The sequence below is a fragment of the Schistocerca piceifrons genome, unplaced genomic scaffold (assembly GCF_021461385.2).
Source record: "Schistocerca piceifrons isolate TAMUIC-IGC-003096 unplaced genomic scaffold, iqSchPice1.1 HiC_scaffold_368, whole genome shotgun sequence".
NCBI classification, from domain to species: domain Eukaryota; kingdom Metazoa; phylum Arthropoda; class Insecta; order Orthoptera; family Acrididae; genus Schistocerca; species Schistocerca piceifrons.
Window position 1 is genome coordinate 7,501 of NW_025728590.1, and position 5,000 is coordinate 12,500.

General features: G+C 52.7%; 1 non-coding gene across 1 annotated transcript in view; it reads right to left on the reverse strand.

Annotated features, from left to right (window-relative positions):
- Positions 1-1,005, reverse strand: part of LOC124746662 — a 1,910-nt gene extending 905 nt beyond the window's left edge. The window contains exon 1 of the ribosomal RNA XR_007011439.1: positions 1-1,005. This exon is cut by the window's left edge and continues 905 nt beyond it. This is a non-coding gene — a ribosomal RNA (small subunit ribosomal RNA).
- Between the last annotated feature and the right edge of the window lie 3,995 nt (positions 1,006-5,000).

The window sequence follows — 5,000 nt, forward strand, 5'->3', positions numbered from 1 at the left end:
TTCACCTCTAACGTCGCAATACGAATGCCCCCCGCCTGTCCCTATTAATCATTACCTCGGGTTCCGAAAACCAACAAAATAGAACCGAGGTCCTATTCCATTATTCCATGCACACAGTATTCAGGCGGGCTTGCCTGCTTTAAGCACTCTAATTTGTTCAAAGTAAACGTGCCGGCCCACCGAGACACTCAATAAAGAGCACCCTGGTAGGATTTCAACGGGGTCCGCCTCGGGACGCACGAGCACGCACGAGGCGGTCGCACGCCTTCGGCTCGCCCCACCGGCAGGACGTCCCACGATACATGCCAGTTAAACACCGACGGGCGGTGAACCAACAGCGTGGGACACAAATCCAACTACGAGCTTTTTAACCGCAACAACTTTAATATACGCTATTGGAGCTGGAATTACCGCGGCTGCTGGCACCAGACTTGCCCTCCAATAGATACTCGTTAAAGGATTTAAAGTGTACTCATTCCGATTACGGGGCCTCGGATGAGTCCCGTATCGTTATTTTTCGTCACTACCTCCCCGTGCCGGGAGTGGGTAATTTGCGCGCCTGCTGCCTTCCTTGGATGTGGTAGCCGTTTCTCAGGCTCCCTCTCCGGAATCGAACCCTGATTCCCCGTTACCCGTTACAACCATGGTAGGCGCAGAACCTACCATCGACAGTTGATAAGGCAGACATTTGAAAGATGCGTCGCCGGTACGAGGACCGTGCGATCAGCCCAAAGTTATTCAGAGTCACCAAGGCAAACGGACCGGACGAGCCGACCGATTGGTTTTGATCTAATAAAAGCGTCCCTTCCATCTCTGGTCGGGACTCTGTTTGCATGTATTAGCTCTAGAATTACCACAGTTATCCAAGTAACGTGGGTACGATCTAAGGAACCATAACTGATTTAATGAGCCATTCGCGGTTTCACCTTAATGCGGCTTGTACTGAGACATGCATGGCTTAATCTTTGAGACAAGCATATGACTACTGGCAGGATCAACCAGGGAGCTGCGTCAACTAGAGCTGAGCAGCCGGCCGCCCGGGAGTGTGTCCCGGGGGCCCGCGCGAACACGCAAGCGTCCGCTCAATCATTCTGCAAACAGGAGGAGGCTGAGCTCCCCTGCACAATACACCTCGAAACCCTCTCAGGTCCCGGCGGCGCGCAGCGCCGTCCCAAGTACTTGGTCGGGTTCGAGAGAGGCGCAATCGCCCGGAGTTAGGCGAGTAGACGCTTTCGGTGCGACCACCCGTGCTCCCAACTGAGCTTGCCGCTGCCGACAGAGGCCCGGGAGCGTGCTGTCGTGGCATTGCCGGCGGGAGACAACACGCGCCACCTACGGTGACCGGCAGCTCCAACGCCAGCGCCACAGAAGGACAAAAGCCCCACTTGGGTGCCGAAGCGAACTCTCCCAGCACAGCGCACGCGCCAACACATCCGCACAGCTGCGATACAAACCACCAGCGAGAACCGCTGGGGCGACCGAGCAGCAGACGGCGTCGCGGCGCCGAGCGCCGGGCGGCGGCGCATCCTCAACGCACACAGTCCTCAATCGGACCAGCACACTGAAGATGTCCACCGCGCTTCGCACCGGGCCCGCGAGGACCTACTTTGGCCGCACGGCGCCGCGCGCAGGGTGCGCCGGCGCGCAGCTGCGACGCCTGCCGCGTCCGTCGGCCGGCGCGCCTGCCACTGGCCGCCCCCACCAGCCGGCTGTAGCGCGTGCGCCCACGCACCGCGCGGCCAGCACGCCGGGAGGCGCCCCCTCACCGGCCGGGGACGGTCCCACCCAGCCACCGCCGCGTATCGCTTCACACCCAGATGCCGTTCAGTTTCGTCGGCATGGTGGGTATCGCTGGAACAACCGGTTCGTACCTCAACCTATCGTCGCCATCACCGATTCACCCCTAGCGAGAACAACCGCACCACAACAGGTTACCATTTGTTCATTTGCGTAACTTCACCAGAAAACGCAGGCGTCCATCGCCATTTGCAACTTCAACGATTATTGCATGCCTGTGTCAGGTGTCACGCCACACTACGTCTGCCCACATACACGCAACAAAATGTGCACGCCTAGACAATACGTGGAAGGTGGCCCCCGTACGTATGCGATGTCCATTGCTCGAACGACTGTCAACCGGCCTCTGTAGCATGTCGCAGATATGGAACGCGGTGCACCATGCCATCACGGTGTGTGAGGAGAGACGACTAGGTCCGAATACATCAACAGACAGCTCATGCTGATCGCCATCCACGGCGTCCGTTCCTCCCACACGTCTCTATGGCGTACCACACTGCAATCCAGCTCTCATAGGGAGACGACACGTAGCTGCGTGCACAATATTTGCACTGTATGGTCCGCCGTTTTTGGGCGCAGTCGTTGTACGGTCACACATGTGCCACGATGTATCATTCGGTACATAAGGACGAATGTGCAGTACAGATTGTGGTTTACGCGTACGACATTAGCGGACGGTTGACACAGGCCGCACCACAACGTAGCCTGAGTACGTCGCATGCGAAGGGCATTGAACATGCAAACTTCTCACCAACCAGCTTGCGAAGGCAGGGGGGCAAGGTGGGGACGTGGGGAGGGGCGGCATGTACGTCCTGCTGCCATCCACATTACAGTGTACAGCAGGAGCATGTGGAAAGTCAGCAAGACTTGCAAGGTGTTTAACATGAAGCGATACACAGGGGAGCGGGCAGTGCGAGTAGCGAACTATATTGCGAGGGTTGCGGGTGGGCAACACTACACTAATTGAACGAGTCGTATAACAATTACAGAGCAGGTTTAGGCGACAACATGGGTTACGTTAGGGGACAACGTGGGTTACGTTAGGGGACAACGTGGGTTACTTTAGGGGACAACGTGGGTTAGGTTAAGGCACAACGTGGGTTAGGTTAAGGCACAACGTGGGTTAGGTTAAGGCACAACGTGGGTTAGGTTAAGGCACAACGTGGGTTAGGTTAAGGCACAACGTGGGTTAGGTTAAGGCACAACGTGGGTTAGGTTAAGGCACAACGTGGGTTAGGTTAAGGCACAACATGGGTTAGGTTAAGGCACAACATGGGTTAGGTTAAGGCACAACATGGGTTAGGTTAAGGCACAACGTGGGTTAGGTTAAGGCACAACGTGGGTTAGGTTAAGGCACAACGTGGGTTAGGTTAAGGCACAACATGGGTTAGGTTAAGGCACAACATGGGTTAGGTTAAGGCACAACATGGGTTAGGTTAAGGCACAACATGGGTTAGGTTAAGGCACAACATGGGTTAGGTTAAGGCACAACATGGGTTAGGTTAAGGCACAACATGGGTTAGGTTAAGGCACAACGTGGGTTAGGTTAAGGCACAACGTGGGTTAGGTTAAGGCACAACGTGGGTTAGGTTAAGGCACAACATGGGTTAGGTTAAGGCACAACATGGGTTAGGTTAAGGCACAACATGGGTTAGGTTAAGGCACAACATGGGTTAGGTTAAGGCACAACATGGGTTAGGTTAAGGCACAACATGGGTTAGGTTAAGGCACAACATGGGTTAGGTTAAGGCACAACATGGGTTAGGTTAAGGCACAACATGGGTTAGGTTAAGGTACAACATGGGTTAGGTTAAGGTACAACATGGGTTAGGTTAAGGTACAACATGGGTTAGGTTAAGGTACAACATGGGTTAGGTTAAGGTACAACATGGGTTAGGTTAAGGTACAACATGGGTTAGGTTAAGGTACAACATGGGTTAGGTTAAGGTACAACATGGGTTAGGTTAAGGTACAACATGGGTTAGGTTAAGGTACAACATGGGTTAGGTTAAGGTACAACATAGGTTAGGTTAAGGTACAACATAGGTTAGGTTAAGGTACAACATAGGTTAGGTTAAGGTACAACATAGGTTAGGTTAAGGTACAACATAGGTTAGGTTAAGGTACAACATAGGTTAGGTTAAGGTACAACATAGGTTAGGTTAAGGTACAACATAGGTTAGGTTAAGGTACAACATAGGTTAGGTTAAGGTACAACATAGGTTAGGTTAAGGTACAACATAGGTTAGGTTAAGGTACAACATAGGTTAGGTTAAGGTACAACATAGGTTAGGTTAGGTTAGGTTAGGTTACACGTTGTTGTAAGGAAAGGTGTAGGGGGGGGGGGGGGGCGGGGGCGGCAGGTTCGTTGATAGTGATTATAGTAAGTGAATGCTTGTGACATGATCAGATTTGTCACGTCAGGATGCACCTTTGGCTTATTAGAGGCGGCGCTCCAATTCTATGCTTGTGTGAGACCTGTGTCTTTGACTCATGTCATTGTTTGTGCGCTGTGACAGGAGGTACTATTGTGATGTTGGGTGCACCGTTGTATAGGACATGTGTGGGTGTTGGTGCCTGGTCTGCGCAATGGTGGATGTCGAAAGGCTGGGATATTGTATTTTCCGCATGGACCTCCTGGTCTGGTTGTGATAGTGTGGATTGTGTAATGTGGCGGAGAAGATGCACTGGATGTTGTTCCATGCTGGTGCTTACATATTGTATGTGCGCCTGTTAGAAGCAGAGAGTGGTGCGTGATCAGAGTGTCTGGCTGACGTGTGGTTCCCATTGTGGGCAGACTCTTTCAGCATGTATACGGACAGTTGTGTATATTTGCTGTAGTTTGATGGCTCTGCATTGATTACTAATCAGCGCCGTGTGTACGGGTAATCTGGTTCCAGTCCAAAATGTTCCATCTGTGTACATTAGTGACAAAGACTCCCCCCATGCAGTGGGGCTCGGTCTGTTATAGCTCTTCCGCGTAATATATTTGCCCCACGTTTTTGCGACTGCGAGTGCGAGTGCAACGCGCATGGGGACCGACATGCTGATGGCTCGGTATCGGACGCCGTACAGTGAGCAACGCGATCGCGTCTCTCGCTCGTAAGTGGTACAGGTCGCGGCTCATGTATAGGGACAGCGGGAATGTCGCATATTGGAAATAACTCTTCATGAAACGCAAGTTATAGGGGTGGATTGCACTT